This window comes from Falco rusticolus, chromosome 7 (genome assembly GCF_015220075.1).
Source record: "Falco rusticolus isolate bFalRus1 chromosome 7, bFalRus1.pri, whole genome shotgun sequence".
NCBI classification, from domain to species: domain Eukaryota; kingdom Metazoa; phylum Chordata; class Aves; order Falconiformes; family Falconidae; genus Falco; species Falco rusticolus.
Genome location: NC_051193.1, coordinates 24,695,680 through 24,711,987, shown reverse-complemented (window position 1 = coordinate 24,711,987; position 16,308 = coordinate 24,695,680).

Genomic DNA, 16,308 nt, shown 5'->3' with positions numbered 1-16,308 from the left:
AAGTCCCAGGACAGGAGTGTTATTTTAATCTTTTTTTTTTTTTTTTTTTTTTTTTGCTATTGCTTTCCAGGTATGAAATTACCTCACTAATATTCAACAACTGGTCAATGAGCTGAAGATTAAAGAGGTCTGACTGCCTCCCCCCCCAATACTACTGGCACTTCATCTCATGCTTGTTTCACGCACCCTGGACATTTGAGTGAATTACTTCAGTGTCAAGGAAATTAGGCCTCTGGACTCAAGGAAAAAACTGTCTAAATCTCCATAAGCCTCAGCATTGATTCAAGCAACCTCCCACGTTTGGATAATTGACCCTGAACTGAAGGCAGTGAGTTTTGTAGCCTTTGTCCCCTGTTGACACAGCTTTGCTTGTAAGGAAGTTTTATTGACTCGTTCCAGGTGAGGCAAAAATCTGAAAATTTTGCAATTGTAAATGTTTTCTGAAAACCTTTAAAAAAACACACAAAACCACAAACCAGAATTGAGTTGGCTTTCATTGATTTCAGTATGTTAAACTCTGGAAAAAAAATCTAAAATGCCACTCCTTTCTCACAGAAGTGTTTTTTCAAACAAAGGAAAACTCTGCTCATTTTGAGTTTAAAACATTGTTCAGTTCTGGTTTCTAACATGATACATAAAGCTTTTTGCTTAACTTGGAGTTATAGAAATTGTTGCATCACTACTGATAAAGCCAGATGTTCACAGTTACTTGGGATAAAGTGGCTTTTTAATAGTGTGCATCATTAACTACAGACATTTTAAAACTATAGAAGAGAGTAATAATAATAGTAAATTGTTCAAGAAAAAAAGGCAATTGATATAACTGCTTCCAAAGTAGTGAGGCAAAAGAAAATAGGTTTTCAGAGAAACAAATGAGTCACAGTACATCATCTACAGTCTTAGGAAAAATACTAGATTTAGTCACTGGTAGGTAACACATAGTTATAAAGGAGCAAGTACAAAAGAATTCCTTATCACTCACTTGAAGACTTTAACAGACAGAAGGTATCATTGCGGTTATTCGATCACCTTGCACAGCCCCAGGCCTTGGGCCTCCTGGCTTTCCATCCTTCCTGGAATGGGAAGGGTTCTTTCACCAAAAGCAGAGTTCATCCCACCGTACATCATCTCCCCAAAACCAAACAAACAAAAGCCCAACAACAAAACCATGCCCTGTCAGCTTAAAAAGGGATGCTACACCTGCCAAGTGCTCTCACTACTGGAAATGATGTATGCCTTCCCTGGATTTGTTTCGCTTCAGATGAAGCCGCTGAATGCTCTTACACATTTATCTGTTCCTCTGAAGATCCATCTGTGGCCAAATCATTGTGTAAATACCTATAGACAAGAATTTTTAACCTGTTTTGGTTAAAAAAAGGCTTATGGAGTTCATGGGGTTTTATATGGCATGTCACACAGTCTTCCCTTGTTCTTGGTCCTTCACGTGCCAAAATGTCTTGTTAGTGGATATGAGCATTGTTGTAGTGTTGAACGTCCACAGCATCTGTACTGGTAGCTTTTACCAGGCATCACTCTGTTCACATAGTCCTAAATCACACTGGCATTTTCAATCACAATTTCACACTCCTATTCATACTGTAGTTGTGGAAAAAGTCTGTTTTCAAGAGACTCAAAGGTCTCCAGTTGAGCATATAACTCATAGGGATAACATCAAATTACCCATTTTTTCCACTCACCTTTTCACAGTGCACCCTGGGAAACATCTGGCTCCATCTTCTCCTTAGGCTGCTTTAGGGAACCGAAGGAGACAGAAAAATCCACACTGCACAAACCCACCTCTCAGCTTCTCCTCACACCTTCCCATGCTCCAGCTGCAGCTTCATTTTTCTGAGATTTTTTGCGGGGCAGGAAAGGGGTGAGGAGGTCTGCAACATGACTGAATTTGCCCAGCTTCCTTCAGACAGTTAATTATGGCTTCTTCCCCCACCCCCACTAGAAAAAAAGGTAAAAATTAAGATGGTCTACTACCAAAACATCTAAAACAGCTGCACAAACAGTTCAATAGGAGTAGCCCAGATGAGCAGACAGCCTATTAAACTCTGTGTCTGTGGATTGCTCTATTGTAGATCCAGAAGATTCTTATCAGCTGGTATTGTTCGGCAGCAGAGAAGTCATTTGTCCTCAATATGAACACAATGCTCCTATTGTTGCACATCGAGGAGGGACCAGCTCAGATACTGTAGCATTGATTAGCTGGTTTTCAGAGGGCAGAGGAGAGGTCTGAGTTTTAACTACAACTGAAAATCAGGTAAGGGGGCGGTGAACAGGGAATATATTTCATAAAAGCAGCCTGTTAAAGGATTTGTCTAAGGTTTTTTAATATACAAAATATCAGCTCCGTCACTCTCTAGAGACATCAAACCCTGTGTCTTCTCCATGGATATGACTCAATTCCCTGTGAAGATAAAGGCTGAAGTCTGCAGGCTGATCCCTGTACCTTCACAGGTGCCATTGCCTGGGTCAGCATCAAAGCGCTTCTTGATGAAGCAGAGAATTCACCAGCAAGAGAGCTTTGGTGTTTATACAGCAGAGGCAGAGGGCTGCTTGGTCTGATGTGTCCCACCTCTTGCCTGAGAGCATAAAGCCGTGGAGACAGGTCCCAGTGATCTCCCAACTACTGTGGGGTCACAGACTTCTCCTTCCGGGCTTTCTCAAGCCATTTTTTTTCCAGATCTTCTAACCAGATGATGAAACAACACCAGGAAGCTGTGAATGGTACCCAGAAACAGCTTCTTCCAGCGATCTTACACAGGAGACTTCCAGCCTCAGAAACACAAATAAGAGGTGCCACTTTCAGATTATCTTTCCTTAGGAAAAAAGAAAAACCCCACAAAGTATCAGTGAAGAAACAGTGGCAGTGAATCCTAATTCATGGGTCTCCCTCTGCCTTCTAATTTGTTGTTTTGAAAGAGATCAATGCCGTTGATCCCTGCCAAAATTATAGATGTGCTACTATTTGTATATCAGTTCAGTGCATTTACAATCCCAGGAGAGATCTCAATGCCAAATTTACTCATTTTCTCACCGATAATGACAACATAAGGACTCCTTTCCAATACCTGTTTCTTAGGCTAGCAATGCGAATAAAATCCTGCATCTGAAAAACCACCAGCAGCAGAAACAGCATTGTGCCATTAGGTAAGATAATAACACCTCAGCTTAGCCCCCACCCTATAAAGGAACAAGTAAGTGCAATGGCCTTCTCTGGGTATTTCCAGAGTTGTGCCCCAGGTATGGATGCAAATCACTGGTCATGCAATGCACTTGGCTTCCTGGGACTGATTTCTGATTAGATCTGGGAAGGAAACTGTAAACTTCACTATCACTACTTTGAAACTGGATGGGCTCTGCTGCTGGTAACATTTAACCATTATGAGCATCACACCAGAACTCCCCACTTTTTGCACTAGATTATAGAATTGCCGAAGGGAGGTAGCCTCATGGCAGCTCACACTAGCCTACCGAGCAGTACAGGGAGGATCACAAGCATGTGAGACAGACAGGGAAAACTGCAGAACCTGTTGCTTCCAAAATTCAGCGCAGCCTTAACCTGAGTCATGTTTACAACTGTAATGTCTTGGTCAAAAAAAAGAAAAAGAATTCATCCATTCCCAGTACTACAGCAACAACACCCCAGGTCCACCACCCTGCTCAGGAACCTTCCTCCCCTACAGTCCCTGTGCCTTAGAGGCTTCCCACCTTCATGCTAGAGGGAAGGTACCTCTGACACACTACTTCTACCAAGTGGAAACTAAAACAGGCTGCCCCTAAACCAGAGGAACCTGGAAATGAGAGATGTGGCCAAACACATCTTTAATTGCAAAGCCTTTTCAGAGTCCAGCCTTGCTTCCCAACTTGTTTCAATCGTCGTATAAATCCATCGTTTCATACATATGTGGACATGATCAGTTGGACAGGGATTTGAGCAACCCACTCTAGTGAAAGATGTCCCTGTCCATATAGCAGGGAAGTCAGACTACATGATCTTGAAAGGTCCCTTCCAACCCAAACCATTCTACCATCACTTTTTGGGCAGCTGACTTCCAGAACTTCTCTGCCATCACAGTGCTTCTGCCACAATGCAATCTGTGCTTAATGCTAGAAAATACCATGATTTTTCTGACTGCTGCAGGTTTTAGAGACTTCTTTCACAAAGAAACGATGCCCTCTTCCTCTCACATGCTCTTCCCTTTGTTTACAGGCGTGACCTACAAATAGCAGCTAGGTATTAAACTAGGAAGGGTGAAACAGATGGCATGTTCACTAGAAATCCTCCTTCATCAGCTTGACTTCGTGGCATTGAGCTAGTTTTGTTCGCTCCATCTGAACTACTCAGCTGCAGAACAAGCTGAAAAAGGACAGAGCTCCTGCAAAGAAAAAGCCAGGGTCTTAGAGAAAACATCGGCTCATGTCATGTTCCTTCTGGGACTTTGAATCCATGTTCTTTCCAGCCTGGACTTCTTCCACCTTCTAAGAAACCAGGAGTCTGATTATACTTTTATTTGCAACCACCACACCTGAGATTGCAGGACCTGTCCTGAGCACCCTGAGATGTTGAGATGTAGCAGCAGTTAGTCTTGCAGCATCTTAACTACGTAAGCAGGTATAGAAGAAACTCAGGGTACTAACTCAGGGTACTATCAACACTCAAAGCACCCACAGAAGGACCTGCAGAGCATTATTAAGAGTGTGTTTACCATGAATTAACTTCAACTTTAAAGACTCCAGAAGCACAGTAGAGAGAAAAAAGAAACAAAACAAAAAACCAAAACCATAGAAGAGTTATACTGATGGGTTGTCTCCCAAGTAATGCATACTTGGGTATGCTGGGACCATTTTATATCTTTGCTAGAAGCATCTAAATCCACTCTGCTGTGTTTCAGAAACACGACCCAGTTGCGTACGTTAGTTAATCTGCCTAATTTTCAGACTTACTTTTATAATTCAGATTCCAGGTTTATATAATTTGGGTTTGCACCAGGGATCCTGTGCACAGTGCAGTCCCAGTGTGACCAGTCTGTGCAGATGACATTTTTAATGATAAAAAGTTTAGCCTGAAGAAAAGGCAGAGCTGGGTGAAGAGAGTAAGTCTTTAGATGGTGATGTATATAGTAAGTTACTGACAGAGATTAAACCAGTCAGAACATTTCATTTGCTGTGAATTTAGCAATTACATGACTTCAGGACCTAACAGTCTTTTTATTAAGAAAATCATTTATTAGGATTATACAGCTGCAATTAATGCTAAACTGGCCCAGTCTTCCTGAAGGCTCCTCCAAAGCCTCTCTCCAGAGCTATCTTTGCTACTCATTTATATCCCATACTGATGCCTGCCTACAGACAGAGCTATTTCAAAGTCAAGAGAATTATATAAATATTTATATCAACAAATATTCAGGTGAGCTTTGCCTTCCACACTGCTCATTGATGTACAAATCAGCACTAGAAGCCTCTTCTCTCCAAGAAGAATTATTTCCTTTTAGCACAAAGAAAAACGGTCAACCAAACACGAAGTAGAAGCTTTATCCTCCTGTTACATAACTCAGTTCGGCTAAAGACAGCCTAAAATATTTTTACATAAATGAACATGACGTCTATATTGCCTTTGATTAGAGGAACATTTGATTTTTGACACATGTATAAGGCTTACACTGAAAGCAATGGCATACACTAGTGAACCGTACTAACTTCGCAGAGCAAGTCCTTTATCTGGCCTTATAAATCATTGCGTTCTCCAACCTGATTCGAAAACCCACACACCATATTGATCTAAAAGCATCCCGTAGAAAGGTGCTGCAGTTAACTGAAGGACAGAAACTCAAGCCTGGCCTAAAACAAATCTAAAAAAAAAAAATTAAATAAATAAAGAAGCCTAGTTTATTATTCTCTTTCTCCTTAAATCTGGGCTGCAAACATCTTGCTTCAGTTTCCCTGCACTGAATCTTGTAGCTGCTCAATTGGAGCAGAGGGAGCACTCCCCGCCCACAGCTGCCTCCCACCCTTTCCATGGTCTGCCCAGACGGGTGCCCTGTCTTGGTCCCACTGCACATGTTTCCAGACCTCAGGGCAGGTTACATAGCAATTCCCTTCCTTTCAGCAGCCTTCCTGAAGCACGGGCACTGGGACTAAACTGGTTTTTGCCACAGCACTCTCAGCAGCACCGCCTTGCAGCAATTCCAGAGCCAGGCTGAGAAGCAAGTGCTTTCAAAATATGAATACAATTTTTACTATTTTCTACCACATCAAGGAAGAGCCCCATCACATCTCTCCAACCACATTCAAGTTGTACCCCTGCCCCATGCAATATAACCGCACCTGCAGCTCCCAAGCAAAGCCCAGGACAACCTGTGCACAGCGCTTCCTCCTCCAGGACTGTCCTTTCTCCCTGCTGTCTCCTTAACTGCTACACAACATTTTCATCTGTATGTAGCACAGATTTAGGGCATGGTGAATCCCTTACTTGGAAGAGCAAATATAATTATGTTTCTCCTCTGACATATAAAACTTTTCTCATACTAACAAGGCACAGTTAAATGCACATAAGAAAAACGCTGCTTCCAGACTGATCATCTGCCATATCAGTGAGATTTGCTTACCTGGATTTTTCCACTGATACACAGACAAAGCTTTTAAATTGGCAACATCCAGACAACAAGGCTACTGTCTAAATACTGCCTTTGTGCCATTACAAAGCTGAATGTAACCTCACAGCCTATGCAAAACCTGAGGGTCATGACCTGCAAGATCCTTTGGAGTTACTGTTTTCCAAAGAACACTTACCCCCATTAAAGCAAATGGGAGTGCTGGTTTTTATCCCTATAAAGTGACAGGGCTGAAGGGAACACTATCATTTTACCATACAATTCAGTTCACCCTACATGTAACCTGCCCTCACCCATTATGTCATAATCTGTGATTTGTATTCACTACCTCAACACAGAACACCAGGACATATAACAAAACAGATTGATAGTGGAATAAGAAAACACCCCTGCGAGACCCCGCTAGGAAACACTTTTATGAAACCATGCCTCCTTACTTACCAGTTCTTTTTTAGACCCGTTAACTAAATCAATTTTCTGATACATTTCGCATAAACTGGCTTATTTCTGCAAAGAACTAGTCTCACCAGAACCACACAGCCATGGAAACAGGCCAGCGGGCTGCAGACTCTTGCCCTGCATCCCACTCCCTCTGGCCCCCGCAGCATCCTTCACCACCACCTGCTCGTGACAGGGGTTTTGCAGCCTCACCTGGCAGTTTGTTCCCGATGCCCTTACTGCCACAAAGCTTTCCTGAAAGGTCAGTATGGAATCTCCCCTCTCTGGTGGGTTGACCTCAGTTGGCTGACAAGTGCCCACTCAGCCACTCCTCCTCCATCAACAGGACAAGGGGAGAAAAATATGACACAAAAAGCTCATGGGTAAAGATAAGGACATGGAGTTCTCTCAGCAGTTACTGTCACAGGCAAAACAGACTTGGCTTGGGGAAATTAATTTATTGCCAATCCACTGTAACAGAGTAGGATAGTGACAAATAAGAACAGAACTAAACCCACCATCTCCCACCACTCCCTTCTTCCCAGGCTCAACTTCACTCCCCAGTCTTCCATGTCCTCCCCGAGTGGTGGGGTGGGGGGTGGGTGTTGGGGCTGGCCAGGAATGGGGGTTGTGGTCAGTTCCAAACAGTTTGTCTCTGCTGCTCCTTCCTCCTCACTCTCCTCCTCTGCTCCATCGTGGGGTCCCTCCCATGAGAGATGAACTTCTTCAGCATGGGTCCCTCCTATGGGCTGCAGTTCTTCATTAACTGCTCCAGGATGAGTCTTTTCCATGGGGTGCCATCCTTCAGGAATGGACTGTTACAATGTGGGTCACTCGTAGGGCCACAAGCCCTGCCAGTAGCCCAGCCCCAGCCCGGGCTCCTCTCCCCACGGGGCCACGGGCCCTGCCAGGAGCTGCCCCAGCGCGGGCTGCCCGTGGGTCACGGCTCCTTCGGGCACCCCCTGTCCCGGCGTGGGGTCCTGCAGGGCTGGGGGGGGATCTGCTCCCCCGTGGGCTCCCTGGGCTGGGGGCACAGCCTGCCTCGCCATGGTCTTCATTACGGCCTGCTAGGGAATCTCTGCTCCAGCACCGGGAAGCACCACCAGTGTTGACGGGATCAGCTTTAGCCAGTGCCAGGTCCATCGAGGAGCTAGCTGGAGCCATCCCTATCCAGCATGGGAGCAGCTTCTGGTGCCTTCTCACAGAAGCCAGCCTTGCAGCCCCCAGTACCAAAACCCTGTTCATGTAAGCACAATGTACCTAAAATTTTAAGCCAGTTCTTTCCCCTCCTGCTTTTACCCACCTGGGGAAGAAACAATACAGTTCATTTCCTAGTGATCTTTAACCCAGACCTTATCATCCTTTCTGGATGCTAGTGGAAGGAGCACCATCCTCCATAACTACGGAGCCATCTGGGGATTTCTATGGCTCTCCTCTGGATCGCCTCCAGCTGGCACTGTGCTCTGGGGAAGAGGCAGCCCAGAGTATGTGAACTAGGCCAGCTAAGGCTTCTTTAGCAGAATAAAAATGTTACATCATATTTCCTGCAGGGCTGAGTTATGTCTGTGCTGCCTCATTCACAAAACACCATTTTTTCCACAATGCTGGGACATGCCCACCGTGCATTTAGCTTGGAATGCCCAGTAACCCCAAATCTTCTGGCAGCTGTTCCTTATCCTGTATTGATGAGCGCAGCCTTGCTGAGTGCATTACCTTGTATTTACCCTTATTGTCCTGCATCAGGTTTCCAAGCTGCCCATACAGCACGGGCTGGAACCAGCCACAGGCACTGATAAACAGCCAGTCCATAGAATCATAGAATGGTTTGGGTTGGAAAGGACCATAAAGACCACCTAGTTCCAATCCCCTGCCCCAGACAGGGACACCCCCCCCCCCTCCCAGCCCAGGCTGCTCCCAGCCCCATCCAGCCTGGCCTTGAGCACTGCCAGGGATGGGGCACCCACAGCTGCTCTGGGCAGCCTGGACCAACACCTCGCCACCCTCACGGGGAAGAATTTCTTCCCAATATCTCATCTAAATCTCCCCTCTTTCAGTTTAAAGCCATTCCCCCTTGTCCTATTGCTACATGCCCATACTTACTAATCCAGCAATCCACCATTTGCATCTATACATTTTTGCACCCATTTTACAGAAATACATTAACACAACCTTTGCTTAGTTTTCTTAAACAAGTGTCATGTGAGACAGTAATTGAGTTAATATGATGAATTTCTGTGTATTGCCTGAGCTCCAGTAATGCAAAACACTGCCATTAGCTGCCCACCCATTGTGAAGCTCTGCCAACAGCTTTAAATTACAGGGGTTGGTAGAAAGCAGCTCTTTTGTGAGCCAGAAAGGAGGAGCAGCGCCTTCCAGAAAATTCTGCTCAGTTGTGTTTGAACCTGATGGTTACTACTGCACATCAGCTTATCAGTTATCTTTGCCTGAATTTCTCAGTTTACCTGAATAAGATAAAAGTGTGATGTGCCAGGCCAGCTACTGTTCCGTGTTGATCAGGTCTCATGCCTGAGCTTCAGCCTGCCCAGTGACACCGAGAGCAGCTGGTGCGAAGGATTTCTGTTATTGGGTGCTTACCCTATCTTGCCAGAGATGTGCTGCACCACCACCTGCCTGGGGCAGAGCCGGGCTGCTGCAGGACAGGTGGCTGCATCTTGTGGTCTGGAGGGGCTGTGGCTGAGAGGGGGTGGCAGCCAGGTCCCCTGCACCCAGCCTGCTGCCACAGAGGGACACACCGTTCACCAGGGCGAACTGAGGCTGTAGGTTAATTATTTCTGCTGGGTTTCCATTTTTTTTCCTTTTCCCCCCAATTTTTAATTTTATTTTGTTAAAATTTTTAGATAGTTATTTTTTATTTCTTAAAATTTTCATTTTATTTTATTTTATTAAAAAAAAATACTTTTATTTCCCTTTAGGACTTAAGCTTGGAATATCCTGAATGAAAATCTTAAAGTTAGAAACTACAAACGTACATTTTATGTGATTTGGGTTTTCTCACGTAGGTAGTGAAGTTTATCTTGGAAGTGCTTAAAAATGGGCTGAGCTCACATTGAAAGAAACATTTACACTAAATGACTGTTACTTGCTACGCTGTAACGCTGATTCTGTCATTATTTGTAAAGCTAAAGTTGCCATAACAAACTGGTTTGGAAATGAAAATATTGTCAAGGTGTGGGTTTTATTTTGTTTTCATGCCTGTTTTCTTTAATGGTAATATATGGCAAGCAAAGGAAAACAGCCGGAAGATAACTGAGAAGTATTGTTTGCTCATGAGGAAGCTGAAAATGTTCTTTTAAACTTTCTGATCGTAAATATTTGCTTTCTGCTGTTTGCCCATACCTATGTATTAATTAGCTGTAAGACCAAAACCACATAGCCACAAAGAAATTAGAAAGAAGCAGGGTGGCTCAGGGGCTGAAGCGTGCCGGGGGGGCTGAGGGGACCAGGGCCAGGCTGGGGCGGGACAGCAGTGGGGATGGGGTCCCAGGGAGGGGTCCCAGGATGGGGCTGTCCCACGCCAGCCTGCAGCTCGCCGCACAGAAAGGTTTGTCATGCTAGCACCAAGCCCACAGGCTGGAGACCTGCCTGCAGCCAGGGCCGGCTTATTTCACAGCAGTGACCAGTATTTATTTTTGCTGACTGAGGAGTTTTGGGGACTGACATATCGATGAGCAGACTCTCCAGTGCTCCCTGCCTGGGCTCTCCTGCTGGCGGCAGAAGCCTGGAGTCTATTGCAAAATCCAATTTTGCCTCCCCTGGTATCTTGCACAGGAGAAGTTTATTTATGCCAGAAGTATTTTTATTGATTGCCATGTGCAGAAGGCTTAATTTTGTGTGGAAAGGTAATAGGGGAAAAACTGAATTATTTTTAAACTGAATATATCTGCAAGATGCACCTTAGAAATCTAAGTAAAGGTTGTTTATTAGCAGAGGGGGAAAACAAAAAAGAGATTAAGAGAAAGTGCCATGGCAGCATCAGAGAAAATAAAGTTAAACACTCTATCCGTCTTATGGAAAAAACAAAATGAGAGATCTGTTCAGATCAGCTGATGTGCACTAAAGCATGCCTTACCTGGCCTCTTAAAGCCCAGGTCCTGCTTTATAATGCCTAAAAGCAGGCAGAGCAGGTTGCACAGTGATACAGGTGTCACTGCACAGGAGTGCGGAGCACGCAGAGGCAGCTGGCATCTCACTTCATAACTGCTCTGCTCATTCAGTGCATCAGCCATGTACGTACCAGAGGGACAAATTATGCCCAAAACTGTATCTAGGAGCACGTGACAGCATGCACCACTGGCAGGTTTCCCTCTTTCCAGGAGTCTTGTACATTTGGTCTAAAATGTTATATGCATTGTTACAACATAATTTATGGGTGTCCAGTGGTAAGAGTTAAAATACAGTTTAAAAATCGAGCAGCAAAGAGAACTTTCATCCCAGGGACATTTTATGCTGCTGCCCAGTGCTGGCAGTCGAATCACAATAAGCATCCCAGCAAATGCTGCTGGTAGAGCCTCAGAAAGCTCTAATAAGGTGATGAGAATGTGTGTGTAACTCAGCGAGCTAACAGGAATAGTAGGCAGAAGTCCTGGAGTTCAGACTGCTTGTCATCGCTATTAAGTAGGAGGTGTTTGAAGGGACCGAGAAATGGATGAGAGCTTGTAAGGATAATCTGTAAATTCAGTCATCACCCTGTGTCAGCAGCAAGGACCTTTGCTACAAGTAATGAAAACTGAGTTATTTTTATCATTTATTCCAAAGCTTCAGGTAAGGACGCCGTGAGCTGCCAGCCCAGCTGCAACTCGTGTAAAAGTGGAAAGTGATGGAAGCGTGCTTTATACCTACTGCAGGTTATGATATACTATATTATATATCATCTTTATGTAGACACAGATTAATATGATCAATCTGTAAGAATTTTAAACATTTGCTTGCCTAAAAAGGAAACAAAAATCCCCCCCAAAAAACACCACAAAAAGAACTCCAAAACCAAACCCCAAATTTTGCTTATTATCTAGTGGTATGTACTTTAGGGTTTTATTTTGCCTTATACATAGAAAACATTTTTTCCATCAAATCATGTGTACCCTCATTAAAGAATTTTGGACGCATAGTTTTTCACAACACACAAGATTCAAAATGCTACCAGTCAGAAGCTGCTGCATGCCCACAAGAAAAGGAGCTGGGAAAGCTGTATGTGAGCATTCAGAAAATTTGTATATGAAGCCAGGAAAAATTAGCTTGAGACAGTGAGTAATGATATGACAGTGTGAAATAAAGAAGCTTTTTCCAAATATGACAAACTTATTTGGAGAAGCTAGTTCACTTTATTACACTAAAACATGATTGACATGAAGTAAATTTTCTCCTGATTTTTGGTTTGGGGTTTTTTTTGGTTGGCTTGGTTGTTCCCGTTCCCCCATGGCCCAACCCCCCTCACCCCCCCACCCCTTTTTTTTTTTTTTCTTACTGGTACAATCTCATAGAAGAGAATCACAGAATGGTTTGGGTTGGAAAGGGACCTTAAAGAACACCTAGTTCCAACCCCCTGCCCCAGGCAGGGCCCCCTCCCCCCAGCCCAGGCTGCTCCCAGCCCTGTCCAGCCTGGCCTTGGGCACTGCCAGGGATGGGGCACCCACAGCTGCTCTGGGCAGCCTGGGCCAGCGCCTCGCTGCCCTCACAGGGAACAATTTCTTCCCAATATCTCATCTAAATCTCCCCTCTTTCAGTTTAAAGCCGTTCCCCCTTGTCCTGTCGCTCCATGCCCCTGTAAGAAGCCCCCCCCAGCTTCCCTGTAGGCCCTCTTTAGGCACTGGCAGGTGCTGTCAGGTCCCCCCGCAGCCTTCTCTTCTCCAGGCTGAACAGCCCCAGCTCTCCCAGCCTGTCTCCACAGCAGAGGGGCTCCAGCCCTCTGAGCATCCTCGTGGCCTCCTCTGGGCTCACTCCAACAGTTCCATGTCCCACTTATGCTGAGGTCCCCAGAGCTGGATGCTCACCTGCCATGCATGGAACGCCCAGGCTGTTCCTGGGCAGTGGGCACCCTGCGTCTGCCCCCATGTCAGACCGATGTCTGCCATCACCTCTGCACTGCCAGGGTGACCCCCACTGCCACGCCGGGGTGCTTCTGCTGTGACCAAGGAGCCCATGAAAGCAGCAGTGTCCTCCTTGGCAAAGCCTTGCTCCTGGTGCCACGGTGCAGGCACAGCATCCCTGTGAGGCATGTCCTCCTCTGCACAAACACGGTCTGGCCCAGCGCAGGCTTCCTCCTTGCTTGGGACAGCACCAAGGACTCACCTCTTACCACTTTTTTCAAGTATTTTCCTTCTAGGTTGCCACTGAAGCTGTATAGTCAGACATTTTATTTACATGGGTACAATAAGCTGATTATCCTTACTTATACATTTCTAAACAATCCATCCATTTTAATTGGATTATATAAGTAATTGGACAGCAACATGCTAAGCAGAGAGAGCAGCAGATGAAAATGTTGGCTCTTTTACAGAGTTCAACTACTATACAGAAGCATATGATAATATATAATAAAAGCAACTCATTACAAACCATTACTGCCAAGGAATTGTTTCCAATCTTCTAAGTAATTCTCTGTTTTCATTACTCACTCTCCATAACTTTAATATTCCTGGTTTTGCAAACACTGTATTTTAAGATACATTGATGACGGCATTTTTGCCCGTTATCTTACAACTGTCTCTTGATTTTCTTCAGTCTGTTAATTAGAGTTGTTCGCCCTGCTTCAAGTTATTCCCTTTCTAATTTGTTTATGAAACCATTTACTCAGTGTTTCATCACATGAACAAGCACGCGCTCACACGCACACCTGTTCTTTGGAATTCATTGTTACCTGTGGCTTTTGTCCTTAGCTGTCTCTTGCAAGAGCTTTTGCAGCATCTGGGGCTTATCTAAGGCACCATGTTTCTGTCAGGCCTCTGCCTGCCTACTGGTAAAAACACCACGACAGCAGCTCCTTACTGCATATACCTTTCAAAAAATCCCATTTTTTTACAATGCTTCATTCCTTCTTTCTAATTTGGAATAGGATATTTCCAGCTGGAAGGGATCTACGACGGTTACCTAGCCCAACTGCTCCACCACTTCAGGGCTGACCAGAAGTTAAAACATGTTGTTAAGGGCAATGACCAAATGCCTCTTCAACACTGACAGGCTTGGGGCATCGACCGCCTCTCTAGGAAGCCTCTTCCAGCTCCTTCAAAGCCACTGACCCATTTGCTTTCCATCTGCAAAATAATTTTTTTATAGAGCAAATAACGATGTTGTGAAAAATTGACTGCACTTTTAGGTTGGGGACAGGAGAAGGTAATGTCTCATTTTGACTCACTTTGCATGGACTGATCTCCCAGGTGGTTTGTTTTCTCAGCTTTTTAGTACGTCCATCACAAGATGCTTTGAAATGCATTCTTGGCTTGAAGTGATGTCCTGAGAAAAAATAACCCAGTGTCTATTTTAAAATCTCCTTCTGCCTGCTGCAGAAGTCTGGCAGGTACAGCCCTGCCTTCCCAGGGTGCTAAGTGTGCTGGTCAGCAACTGCAATAATTTGGTGATATATTAAAATGTCTTGTAAACCAGTTTGCAGCAGGTGAATGATTGCTCTGCTTGAAAGACTTCAATTTTCATTTCTTATTTTTCAAAGCAGATACTTATTATAATACAGGTTATTAAACATCAAAGGTTTACCTTGTATTGAGACAATTTAACTTCTTTTACAGGCTCATAAATGCTTTATTGTGCATAGTTCTGAATAAATATTTGATTCTATATGAGATCAGTATTCATCCACAGGAAGTCAGGGCTGTTGAGAGCATGGGCTTGCTTGCCAACCTCAGAGCCCACGTGAGTTTTGACGGAGCTGTCATCTAACTCTCCTCACCTCTTGTCACATAAGGGCCATCTTCCAAAACATCCTGCTCATCTGAATTATGTGTTAAGTGCTAAAGAATCAAAATCAGCTCATAATGCGTTCATCTGCCTGGATGCCAGGTAAGAAATGCAGATGGCTTGGGGACAGGGCGCAGGCAGTGCCATCCCCGGGTACGCTCCACTGAGCAAAGCTTGGATCCCCTCGGTGCCTGGGGGATGCTTGGGCTTCTGGGGTCTTGACCTACAGTGATCCTGGCTGCAGACTCTGGAGGTGTTTACATGTGGCCACACTTCCATGTGAACAGTGAGATCTCCAAACAGCTTTTCCCCGTGCACCCCACCAACTGAACAGAGTGGGATCTCATTGCTGAGTGGGGGGCGCCGCTCCCCTCCTGTTCTGACTCGTCTCAGAGTCAGTCTCTGTTTCCAGGACCCCCCAGGCTGCACATCTGGAAGGCTGTCACCTAAACATATCCAAAGCTTCCTGGGGCTGGTGACATCCTCAGGGCATATGAAGCTCACTGGCGTCGTGAAGGCCGTTTTCCCCAATCTTGTCCAAATCCCTGCAAACTGAGGGCTCTTCTGCTTTGACTGCCTGCACGCTCCATGCCTTCGTGTGCACTGACATACAGCATTACCTCCTGGGAGAGGGCTACCGGTGGTGCCCTCCTTCAGGTCTTCTGGCTAATTTTTACCAGTGCACTACAACGGCATCGCTGGCACAGCTAGTCCTGCTTTTCCTCTGGATTCATGGTGCTGTGATGGTTAGTTACAGCAAGGTGTAAGACAGAGTGTGAACAGTATTTGAGAGCTTCGAAGGAGATTTTCACCCATGCATGTGTACATACACTGGTGTGCGTGATTCAGCTCACTACAGAGGTCACTTCACTATCACACTGATCCTTGATTCAGAGCAGTTGTGATGCAGATTTCCTGCTACAAGGGAATGTTTTGCTTCTATTGCCTCAAAAACTCAGGTGAACGCAGGTCCCAGGAGAGCAAGCATCACTCGGGCCTCAGGTTCATTATAAAAATGTAAATATTCCTCTTTCTCAGGATCACTACTCACAAATAAATGTCAACAGAAAGACCCTGTAAGCACTACAGATCCCACCCTTCTGGACTGATTGTTTTCTGATGGGTTGCAGGCTCAGCTGCTGGCAAGAAAGCAGAGATGCAGAGTAAGTTGTTTTTCTCTACTGGAGGAACTCCCAAAAACCTCTTAATGCCTATTGTTTTCCAGGATCTCCTTCAACATGTTGCACTGGGCTGAATCATGGGGAAAAGGCTGAATGTGGCATGTTGTGTAGAGCTACAAAGAGAGCACATTTTCCCC